Raw genomic sequence first — 13,079 nt, 5'->3', positions numbered from 1 at the left:
GAAAGTGCCATAAATCACAATTGGAAGCAGCATGAAAGGCATCCCTTGTGGGCCAACAGGAGAGAGGAAACAGCACAGCTGAGCTGAGGAGTAACATCCCTCGGATAGGGTCATTGGAAGGGGAAGGACTTCATTTGTTAGCTCTCCCCTTTAACTAGCTAGATCACATGGTAGACAAAGGATTAGAATTGTAGTCAGGAAGACCCGAATTCAAATACTGCTTCAGATACTCCCTGTGTGACCCTAGGCAAGTCACTTAATCCATCTCTGCCTCAGTTTCCTCATTGTTAAAGTGGGGGTAATAATAACATCCATCTAACAGGGGTTAAAATTATATAATATATATATAAACTTTGCAATAATATTTAAGCTTTGAAAACTGTAAAGTGATATATACACACATATATGTATATATATATATATATAAGCTATTATTGTTTTTGTTTTTGCAGGGTAATGAGGGTTAAGTGACTTGCCCAGGGTCACACAGCTAGTAAGTGTCAAGTGCCTGAATCTGGATTTGAACTCAGGTCCTCCTGAATCCAAGGCTAGTGCTTTATCCACTGTGCCACCTAGCTGTCCCTATTATTGTTTTTTAATCATTATTTTTGTTAACTCATTGCTAAGCTTAGTTGTTCCTACCTGCTGGAGAATTCCAAGAGTTATAAATTTAATTCATTTCAATAAACATTTATTAAGTGCCTATGATGTGTCAGGCACTGTGCTGAGTGCTAGGGATACAAATTAGTAAAGGAAAGACTGTCTGCTTTCAAGGAGTTTATAATCTCTTAGGGAAGACAATACACAAAAAGCAGCTGACAAGTGACAAGTCGGGGTGGAGGTGGAGGTCGACCAAAGAGCGTGATGCATCCTGGAATAGAAACAAAGGAGAATTAATCACATAAAATGGTGAGTTACCTGGACAGTTCTGATCTCTCTATAAAAGAAGGCTTTGGAAGGAGTTTAGTGTTCTACCCTTCAGCCTTCCAATCAGAGGGAATGGGGGAGCTGGGAAGTATCAAAAACAGAGTCAATCAGCATGGTGATTGAGATCTCTAGCAAGGGACATCAGCGCCTTTTAAATTTCAGTATCCTGGGACAAAGTACCTCTTGCATTGCCTTAGGTATAGCTCTGCATATAGCTATCAAATGTCAGAAACAGGATATAAATCCCCAGATGCCCAATCCAGGTTAATTTCCACTACCCTACACTGTCTCTCAATCTAAATACTGCACCCTCTAAATCATAACATTTTAACAGCTGAAAATAAAAGTAAATGACTACAGCATAAGATGGGCTAAGAGCAGGAGACAGTTTGGCTTCAGGGTTGCTAGAGGAACATTGATAGGAACCTGAATCATATTGAGCAAGCAAAAAACCTGATGTGCTGTCAGGACAGAGGCCAGCTCCAGAAATGAGATGGAAATATCAGACATTTACAATCTGTTGATCTGGTGAAGATTTTGTGGTGATGGTTTTGTTGATGGTCTATTCTGTTGTTTGAGTTGTTCCCGTGTTTTCATTTCTCTGTCCTTTGAACATTGATTTATTTTTATGCCCTCTATTATACAGCACAGGGGCTCTTTAGTAGGTGAGTATGCCTGGAGGAATAGGTAATGGGATCATTGAGGGGGACATCCCAAGATGGGACAGTTCAGTGTAATTCACAAAACACTTATTAAACACCTACGATATGCAAAGCACTCTCCTGGGATGCAATGACCAAAAAGGATGTTCTATCAATGTGATTTATTGTTATTATTATATATTCTGGTGGCTTTGCTGTTACAGATGTGTGAAATGTGGGATACAACAATCTCTGAAGAACAGAAAATGAATCCCCACAGAGAGGTACATGGTGGGAAGCAGACTGCTATAAGATACAGCCAATGAAGATCTCCTGGGCCTCAATTTACTTATCTGTAAAATGAGGGAATTGGACTAGCTGGCCCTTGATGTTGTCCCTTCAAGCTCTAGACTGAGAATCCTATAACATCATTTTGATTTTTAAATTATTTCAAGTGAGCAATCCTCCCTTCTCCTCCACTTTGGTCTACACTGAGCCTGTCCTGACTTCAGGGCACACCAATTCCCAAATGCCTCAGGCTCAGGAGCTGACCAATGAATAGAGATGTTTGTATTGGAAAGGGAGTCATGGGAAGCATTACAAGCAAAGAGGGACCAGCTGGAAGCTTCTTGGATTTCAAACTCATTGCTCCCCTGCCTGCCCAAGGGTGCTTTGGGTGAATGACAATACATTGGAGGAGAAAAAGGAGACTCGTTTAAAAAAATTAAAATGATGGTATAAACATCAAAGAAGCTGAGCATGTGGATATGATGTCTTTTGACACTTTAAACAATCTCCACCAGAGGGACTTAGTGCAGTGAAGAATGAACTTGACCCTCATCAAAGGAAGAACTGGTTCCAATATCCACCCCTGATATTTGCTGGCTATATGACACTGGGTAAATCACCCTGTCTGAGGCATTATTTCCTCATTTCTAAAATGGGCTAATACTTGCAGTGTCTTTCTGACAGGATTGTTGTCAGTTATTAGTATTAGATAATTACTCGTTTCTTAAACCAGTTTAAGGTGAAATAGGCATGAGGCAGCTAGGTGACACAATAGAAAGAGCACTGGCTCTAGAATCACGTGCACCTGAGTTAAAATCTAGCATCAGGCACTTACTAGATGTATGACCCTGAACAAGTCACTTAACCTTGATTGCTTCCCTCCCCAAAATGTACTAGGTAACAATTTAGCACAGAAGACATGGTAGATAAAACCAAAGTGATGTTTCCTTTGGGCTTCACCCACTCTGACCCCATCCCTCCATTAGAAGGAAGTTCCCTGAAGACAGGGACTGTTTTCACCTTTTTATTTCTAGCACCCACAAATGGTAAGTACTTAATAGGTGCTTGGTTGGTCGTTGATGGTAGATTAACTAGCACCATAATTCAGTAAAGACGGAGATCTAGAATTCACAGGTTCATAGATTCAGAGCTGGAAAGGACCTTCAAGATCACAAAATTCATTTTTCAGGTGAGAAAACTGAGCCCCACTCAATTAAGTGACTTGTTTAGAGTCAGAAAGGTAGTGAGTATCAAAGCCAAGATTTGAACTCAGATCCTCAGTAGCAAGGTGGCACAATAGATAAGAGTCAGGACTAGAGTCAGGAAGTTGTTGTTTAGTAATTTTCCAGTAGCGTTTGATTCTGGGGGTAAGAAGGAGTTGGCAAAGATACTGGAGTGGTTTACCATTTTTTTTCCAGCTCATTTTATAGATGAGGAAACTGAGGCAAATAGGGTTAAGTGACTTGCCCAGGGTCACACAGCTAGGAAGTGTCTGAGGACAGATTTGCATTCAAGTCTTTCTGATTCCAGAGCCAGTTCTCTATCCATCATGCCACCCATATCCCTGTAGGGAGTTAGGAAGACCTGAGTTCAAATCAGGCCTTAAACACTTCCTAGTTGTGTGACCCTGGGCATATCACTTAAACTCTGTGACTTTCAGTTTCCTCATCTGGAAAATGGAGATAAAACAGTACCTGTCTTCTAGGATTATTGTGGGAATAAAATGAGGTAATATTTATAAAGCTCTTATTACAGTGCTTGGCACAAAGAAAGCTCTCTATAAATATATTATTATTACCATTATATCATCGTTATTATTATTCTCTGATTCCAAATCTACATTTCATTCTACTACACCCTGCATTCATCCTTGCCGGTAGTATCTCACCTCTCTTAAGGATGCTGAGCAAAACTGACTATTTAAGGCATTCTTGCAAAGCAACTGGCATATTGAAAAGAATTCTGGGCATTGAAGTTTGAAGTCAACATGGCAGGAAGTCTCTGCTTGGGCCTGTACTGCTTAACATTTGTAACCAATGCTTTGTGTTTTACATATAGAAATTTTGGTTGCTGAAGGGGGCAGCCTTAAAGACATGTGACAGCAACGCTGATAAAAATCAACTTGGGAAATATCTAACTAAAGTCTTGGCAGCTCCGCTGCAACAACACTCGTAGCTATCTCAGTCGTGATGGCTTCAAGGTTACTGTGGGGCACTGGGGTGCTGGCAGTCCAGGCCTTGAGGGCCTGTGGCCCCACTCGGGATGCTGCTCGCTCCGTGGCAAGTGGAGGAGGCATCCCTTCTAATGAAGAGCAGGCTACTAGTTTGGAGAGAGAGAGTATGATGGCAGCAAGGAATGATTTGGATCCCTACAATATGTTAGCCCCAAAGGCAGCTCCAGGGACTAAGGAGGAGCCAAACCTGGTCCCTTCCATCACTGACAAGTGAATAGTGAGTGGGCTGCATCTGTGAAGAGGACAACAGTGCAGTCATCTGGTTCTGCCTTCACAAAGGCAAGACACAGTGTTGCCCAACCTGTGGAACCCATTACAAACTGGTACCCCACAAGCCACTGAGCCCCTGAATTGGTTTACCTGAGATATGGTGTATATGTTTTCTTCCCTTCAATAAAAGATTAACCATTTCCCTGGCTCTCCCAAAAAAGTCTCTCAGATAAAATATTGAAGAAAGACATGGAAAGTTCTGACAAGCAGTTAGAACTGTCCCTCAGAGGACTGTGCTCAGAAAATTTGTATAAAGATAACATAATAACTAAGGTAACAATGGGCAAAGGACATAACTTTCCCTCAGCTCATTTGCATATGTGATTGTTATAACTCAAAAATAGTAAATAAAAAAACTGGGCACTATGGAAATATTTTGTAAGGACCTCTGGAGAGATACATCAAAAAGAAGGTGGAATCATTCAGTTTCACATCATTAGTTACAGATGAGTCACTGCTTATGAGGAGGCAATGATTTGACTCAGAAGGTAGAAACAAGAAGTCAGGAGAAGACCTAGCCAGAAGAAGAAACAGGAGAATAAACTGAATGCAGGAAATATTTTAAGAATCTGGGAACAGAAGACATAGGAGAGGCAAGAAGCCATTCCCAGCCATCATGACTTGCACATGAATTGGATTTAAGTGAGGCAGAGTTGCACAAAGTCATCAGCCTGTCTCCCTCTTCCATAGTCCTCAACGTCAGTGGCAAGACAAAAGTCAATATTACTGGCAATGGCCTGGTTATCTTAAATGCTTGTCCAAGCTCTAAGTACCCCATAGGACCTGCTTCAGGAGCCTTCATCACCATTGGAACAATTTGGTCCCATGTGCCCATCCCAGCAGGGAAAGTCTTCACATACTTGGGGTAGATGTATCCCTAAACTCACTGATGAGTTTGAGGCCCAGTCTGTCACTCATCACCTTTATTTAGCCAGTATTTTGTTTGTTTGTTTTTGGCAGGGCAATGAGGGTCTTGCCCAGGTCACACAGCTAGTATGTGTCAAGTGTCTGAGGCTGGATTTGAACTCAGGTCTGCCTGAATCCAGGGCCAGTGTTTTATCCACTATGCCACCTAGCTGCCCATTTAGCCAGTTTTTGAGACAGTTTTACCAGAGTGTGGCCACTGCACATGGTACAGTTTCTTGGAGTCACAAGTGAGAGTTAGGTGACAGGTAACAACAAAAGGTGGATAAGCAGCTTTGAATAGGGCTCAGCAAGCCCTCACACCAGAGAAGTTAGTCCTTCAAAACCAAATTATTTTCCCACTCATACACCCCCAGCTGAAACAGGTGACTCTGAAGAACCTGATCAGTAGTCACCCAGCTGAAAAAGGTGACTACTTAAAGTCAGGCTCTTCAGATGTTTTGCTGAGCACCTATTAATTGGGGGAGAAATCAAATAGTTTTGATTGGTTGGCTAGAGAAAGGCTCTTGTCTGCTGAGAGAACTCTTTAGTTCCTTGCTGATTGGAGGAGAAATGACTCCTCATCTCTTGTTGTGTATAGAGTTATCTGAGCATATTTCTCTCTAGAGCCATTGGCAAACTTATAGTGGAAACCTTTGAGAGGTGAATTTTTGCCTAAAGCAAAGGTTTGAGAGTTAAAAGCAGGGTTAGAAAGATAGGCTTTGCATCTGTTTTGCTATGTACTGTGCTTATTAGAAAAGATACTTGGTTTTATAGAAGCTAATTGGGAAAAAGCAGAATCCAGTTGAATGAAGATCTGCCTGGGCTTATCTGCATTGCCCAGACAGCCAACCTGAGGAGCTTTAATATTCTCTGGTTTAAGAGAACTATGTCATTGAACAAATACAATGTTGACACGTCTTTTTACCATATAAAAGCATCATGCTCTTCAGCACATTGTTAAGGGTATCTGTGAGCTAAAGCACTTGTCACTATCTAATCAGTTAGAGAGTAGAAGAGAAGCTTTGTCTGGCAAAAGGGAAGAGACAACTAGAAGGTGAGTACCCTAGTAGAGAAGCAGTTTCATGTGCCTCTCTACTGAGTTTCTATAAGGTGTGCCAACTCTCTTCCACTGACACTATGTATGTTGTTGGGAGAGGGTGCCCCCAGTTTATAGTTGGGATTCAATGTCTGAATTATTCCTGCTTTTGTCTTCTATTGAATTAAAGTTGTGATTATTCCTACTTTTGCCTTTAGTTGATTAATGCTATTGTTCATTGCCACTTTTGCCTTATCTTTTGTGTTTAATGTCTTGAGTCAATGGTGTTATTGTTACTGATTAATTTTAATGTAAATGAGAAATATACCCATATAGCTCAGAAGCTACAGTGGCTTGTAGGAATATGCCATCCTCATCCTTAGGAACTTGAGAGAGACCTTGCTTGAGTTGTTGCAGCATGATGACCCCCTCTGGAAATACCATCCCTACTTGCCAAAGTGGGTGCTTGTTGGGGATGAATAGGCCAGTCTCAGTTGGGAGAGAGAGAGAGAGAGCCTGGGGAAAGGTGGGTCTCAGTGCCGCACCCAGGCTATACTTGGATAAAACACAGATGGCATGCTCATCAGATTTGTAGATTACAGCAAGCTGGTAGGGATAGCTAACCCACCAGATGACAGAGTCAAGATCCAAAAAGATTTTTGACAGGTTAGCGTAATGGACTGAATCTAACAGTATAAAATTAAATAAGGACAAATATAAAATCCTATACTTGTGTATAAAAATCAACTTCGCAAGTAGAAGATGGGGTGTTAGTCATGGCTAGACAGCAGTTGTTCTGAAAAATCTCTGGGGATCTGAGTGGATTGCAAATTCCATGCAAATCCATAGTGTCCTGTGGCAACCCCAAAAAGCTAAAGCAAACTTCGGCTAAATTAGGAGGGGTATCACTTCTGGGAAGAGGGGGGTGATAGTTCCCATGCATTCTTCTCTGTCAGACTACAAAGGACTGATGAATTGGAGAAAATTCAGAGGAAGTCACCAACCACTCAGTCTGAGGATAGGCTGAAGGAACTTTGGGTTTTTAGCCTGGAGAAGACTCAAGAGAAACATGGCAGCTCTCTTCAAGTATGAATGTGGAAGACTTAGACTTGTCCCATTTGGCCCCAGAGGGCACAACTAACACCAACAGGGTCGATTGAGGCTAGACATCAAGAAACACTCCTTAGGCATGTGAACTGTCACAAATCCAAACAGGCTGCCTTGAAGGGGTAGTGAGCACTTCCTCCTTAGAAGTTTCAAACATATCTGACCATTTGACTGGGATTTTATAGGTAGTATACTTTGGTGGTATGGTTTGGACTAGATGGTACCTTCCAACTGTTTAATTCTGTGACTCTGGGAGGTCAACTAAAATGAAATTATTGTTGTTGTTGCTATTATTGTTTTTATTTTTTTCTCCACATGATTGAATAGGCCACCAGCTGCAGGTAGTATCATAGATGCCCAGGATAGTACCCTGATGGAAGAAGAAAAGTATTAACATTCCGTTCTAAATATCCCCAATCTTGCCTGGGCATTTAAACACAACCTCCCAAGACCAGAGAGTGAGAAGAATAAAGACCTATACTATATATGTGGGGAAGAATGGGGGAGACTTGATGGAGTGATATAAATGAGCTAAGATGAGAAAGTCTTTATAAAAGCATTAGTATAGCAGCATTGGGCTTTCTAGTGCATTTTATTCTGAGGCACACTGTATTTGGCTGGAAAGTAGAGTGAATTTGAACCACAGCTATTCAAATGAAATAATAATTGCAAATCATTTAGCACAGTGTCTGGCACATAGTAAGCACTACATCGATGTTAGTCATCCCCATCATCCCCGTCATCCCCATCATCATCATTAAGAATATTTGTCATTCCAAGGAAGCCCCTGCATGAAAGCATTCTAATTCTCTCACATTGGATGGCTTCATGAAATGGGGTTATTTCCCCACATATATCAATGTTGATCTTTCCAAGATAGCCAAAGTCATTAAGACTTCTCTATGCTTTGATGGAGAGTTAGTTCTTCCATGACTGGCACTTCTTAATGTGGATGAATCCTCCATACTTGAATTATTTAACCAGAGGAAAACACCTTGGGCTTAGAGCATGAAGATCCAGGTTGTCACTCCTGGGAAAATATCCCATGACAGTCAAACACTAAAAGAGGAGAGGTCTCATCTATATTATTCATAACCATAGTTTGTGTGGTTGTAAGAGACTAAAAACAATTAGGTTTTCATTAATTCCTTCAGTTTCCTCAGTTATAAAATAAAAAGGTTGACTTTGATTACCTTAATAGACTTTTTCATCTCTAAATACTCTTATTAGGCAATGGTGCCATATTAATTAATGAAAGACTATTGTGACAAAATGAAATGAGAAATTCAGAGAAATATGGAAAGACTTCTATGAACTTCTATGTGGTGTGAAAACAGAACCAGGAAGTCAATATACAAAATGACTACAATAATATCAGTGAAAATTGCACTTAGAGATAGAAAAATTCAGATCAATTGTAATGACCATACTTTGTCCCAGAGAACAAATTCTCTAAAGTACTTTCTTCCTTTTGGTAGGGGAATGTTGGAAATGGAAGGTTGCAGATGTCATCAGACTGTTCATATTGTTTGTCAGTTTTATGGGTTGCTTTAAAATTGTTATTTAGTTATTTTGCAAGGGATAAGTATGTAATGATTGGAATGATGCCACCTGCTGGAGACTTACTGTAGAAAAGCTCCACCATGAAGTGAAGGTCTTTGAGGGCAAGACCATGCATCTTTTCTTTGGCTTCAGGAAGTGACGTTTGCTTGTGGGAGGAAGAAGGGGGAGCCTGGCACTCTTTCCTGTGGACTCTGGCAGAGAGCGGAGCTAGAAATGTGCTCTCCCTTTAATAGATAGATGAATGTAGGCCTTTCTCTCTCTCTTTACCAAATTCTTATTCTCCTTAATAAATGCTTAAAAGTCTAACTCTTGCTAAAGCTTATAATTCATTGGCCACCACTCATTAGATATTTTAGACAGTTTAGCTAGAATTTTAGCCTTAGCAATTACAATGATGGGGCTCAGGTTATATTGGCAGATGACTAGTATAAAAAACAAATGACTTCAACTAAACTAAAAAAGCTAAAACAAAAGATGACCCAGGTTTGGATTCAGGTACTACCACTGCTACTGTGAAGGGGTGGCCCTTCTTCTTGCCAAGACTGATCAGTCTATATGCACAAGTGATCCCATTTCATTCTGCCCACTCTTTCATCTCCTTTCTCACTTGCTTATCTTCAATCTCTCCCCATCTAATGGCCGCTTTCTTGTCCCCTATCCTGAAAAAAGCCTCACTTCATCCATTATCTCCCCCCTCAAATTCTTCCCTCTTTCTAGCTTCCCTATTCCTGTTGCAGGCATAATCATCCTTCCAAATCACTCAGGCTCACACCTAAAAATGTCATCCTCAGTTCCTCACTCTCTTGTATCCCAATCCCTCATATCCCATCAGTTGCCAGGTTCTGTCTATTCTGTCTTAGTGACATCTCCTGTATATGCCCCCTTTGTCTCTGATGACACTGCAACCACACTGGTATAAGCTCTTAACCCTTACCACTTCACAGCTGACCTATTTAAATCGGTTTCTTGCCTCAAGTCTCTCTTCATTCCTGCCCCTTCTTCACTGAGATGTCAAGTTATTCTTCCTAAAGTGAAGGTCTGACCAGGCCACTCTACTCCCTAACCCCCTTCCCTCACTTCAATAACCCCCAGTGGTTTCCTAATACTTCTAGAATCAAATTTAAATCCTCCACTTTGCTCTTCAAGCCTTTCATAACCTGGCCTCTTCCTGCCTTTCCAATGTCCTTAAACTTTACTCCTCTCCATGTCTCACCTCCTTGCTGCACCTCTAACAAGATACTCATCTCCCTCCTGCAGACATTTTGACTGTCTGTCTCCCTTGCTTGGAAATCTCTCCCTCCTCATCCCCACCTCCTGACTTCCTTCAAGTCTCAGATAAAATTCTACCTTCTGTAAGAAGCCATTCTGGCCCCACCCCCGCTTTAGACTGAGGGCTTCTTGAGGGGGGAGGGACTACTTTTGCCTTCCTTTTTGAATCTCTATGGTTGGGTACAGTGCCTGGCACACAGTAGGCACTTAATAATTGCCTGTTGACTTGACTTGTTCATAGGGTCTAGCAGGGGACCTTAGAAATTCCAACAGTCACATTTTCTAGAGGAGGAAAATGAGTGACAGAAGTCACAAAATCTAGGCCAGGAAAGGATCACAGAGGATGTCTAATCAACCCCCCTCATTTCCCAGACGACGAAACTAAGGCTGGGCTGTCAAATACTTTGCCCAAGGTCTCACAAGGAGTACTAGCTGTGGGACTGGGGTAAAGCTGTTGAACCTCCTTCAGTCTCCATTTTCTCATTTATAAAATGGAGATAATAATATTTGTGCTATCAACGCACAAGGAAGTTTGATGGGAAGAAAGGTTTTAAACACATTTAACCTCAGCCTTAGTTTGTTCATCTGTCAAATTGTGATACTTAGAGCACCAACCTCACATGGGTGGTTCGGAAGACCAACAAAGATTTCATATACACACATATTACATACACATGCACACATCTCCACTTATACATGAATACATAGGGCCATGTATATAAAAAGTACTTTGCAAACCCTGAATGCCACATAAGTGTTTGCTATGATGGTTCTCACTTAAACCTTTGAGAACCTCCATGTGGGCTCTTCATTAATAAGGTAGGAGGTCAAGATCTGCAAAGTTTGCTAAGAATAGATGGTTCCTATGACTCACAACATAGGTGTCATGTGTCTTCCTCCCCCAACCATGGAGCAGATTCTTTCCACGACCTTTTTTGCCATCAGTTAATTTCTTTCCCTCCCTCCCTAACATCTCATTTATTTCTCATTGCTCTCTACACCTGTTCTCCAAACCAAGCAGATGGCTTTCTTTGGGATGTCATTTGAAGATCTGACTTTCATCTTTGAATGCTTATGTTGTTTGGGGGAGGAGGAGGGAGAGGGAAGAAGGGCGGGTCAGCATAAATGCTATCAGTGCTTTCCCCTCCCTGTGCATAGGGGAGCAGAATAAGCATTTATCTAGTGCATACTACTCGACTGTGCTAGGCTGCCCTTAAAAATTGTTATTTTATTTGATCCTCACAGAACCCCAGAGTTACTTTCTATTATTATCCCCATTTTCTAGTTGAGGAAAGTGAGCCAGACAGGTGAAGTTATTTGCCTAGGGTCACACAACTAGTTTCTGAGGCTGGATTTGAACTCAGGTCCTGATTCCAGGCTCAGTGCTCTATCCAATGCTCTACCTTTCTACAGCCCTGCTCATTCCAGTGCCAATCTTGTGACTGACCTCCTTTAAGAAATTCTACTTACATGCCTTTCTTTTTTAAAATTTAATTTGCTTTTTGTAACATTTTAAGTTCAGAACAGTCTCCCTCCTTTCCTCTCCATCCCACTCTAGAGAAGTCCACCATTTGACACATTTATAAATATATGTAAAACCATACTATGCAAACTGCTATTTATCAATTCTTTCTCTGGATGTAGATAGCATCTTTCTTCATAGGTCCTGTTTCTTTCTGTTGATTACCCTCATTTTATCCCGTCTCTATCTTGTTTGTCTATAGTTCTTTACCTGTTGTCTTCCCCATTAGACTGGGAGCTCCTCGAGGGCAGAGACTGTCTTATGCCTTTCTTTGTATCCCCAGAACTTAGCACAGTGCCTGTCATACAGTAGGTGCTCAATAAATGCTTACTGATTTGATTTGATTTTTACAATGCTACCTATATGTGAGCCATTAATAGGATTTCATTCTTTTCTTTCCTCCACCCAGGCAGTCAACTTGTGGGCTCCTTTGAAGTGATCAATACCCTATTTAGTGAAGGGTGGAGTAAATGAATGAATGATAGCATTTAGGGAGGATTTACTCTGTGCCCAGCTCTGAGGAGCTACATAAGGCATTCCCTCCCTCAAAGAATATCTATTCTGAAAGAAGAAGACAGCAAACATACAGGAGTGGGGCCCAGAAGGTCTGAGGAGTCACAGGGGTGTTGAGATAATATTAGGCAGTCAACAGACAGATATGGCATTTCTAAAAGCAATGTACCTTTTTTTTTTTCAGTGAAGCAATTGGGGTTAAGTGACCTGCCCAGGGTCACACAGCTAGTAAGCGTTAAGTGTCTGAGGCCGGATTTGAACTCAGGTACTACTGACTCCAGAGTCAGTGCTCTATCCACTGCACCATCTAGCTGCCCCAGCAATGTACTTTTGATTCAATTACTGTGGCTAGAGAAAGAAGTGGGGCAGGTGGGGGTTGAGGAGGAGCACATTGGAACAGGTATATTGATGGAAAGATGGTCTGAGTGGATGCCTGGATGGGGCGTGAAAGTGAAGTAAGTCAGATGCTGAGTGATGTCAGGAGTGAGAGTACCAACAATATGGAAGCAATCAGGAACAAGGCTTCCTGAAGGAGGGTGCCCCTCAGGTTTGAAAGAAACCAGGGATTCTAAGAGGCAGAGGAGAAAGGGCCATGTACTCCAGCAGGAAGGACTGCCTATGAAATGCCTCAGAGATGGGAAATGACATCTGATTTGGGGAACAACAACCCCTCAGGTTAGACTATAGGCATGAAGGAGAGTAATAGGAACCTTCTGGAAAGGTGATTGTAAGCTCTGAGAGGGCAGAGACTCTTATTTATCCTACCCTCCCTTGTATGGTGCCTTACAGCACAGACAAATCTTT

At 41.6% G+C, this 13,079-nt stretch overlaps 1 pseudogene; it reads left to right on the top strand.

Annotated features, from left to right (window-relative positions):
* The first annotated feature begins 4,045 nt into the window (after nucleotides 1-4,045).
* Nucleotides 4,046-4,439, top strand: LOC122754522 (annotated as a pseudogene).
* Nucleotides 4,440-13,079: the final 8,640 nt, after the last annotated feature.

Source organism: Dromiciops gliroides, chromosome 4 (assembly GCF_019393635.1).
Source record: "Dromiciops gliroides isolate mDroGli1 chromosome 4, mDroGli1.pri, whole genome shotgun sequence".
NCBI lineage: Eukaryota > Metazoa > Chordata > Mammalia > Microbiotheria > Microbiotheriidae > Dromiciops > Dromiciops gliroides.
This window is presented reverse-complemented; position numbering and strand designations above follow the sequence as displayed.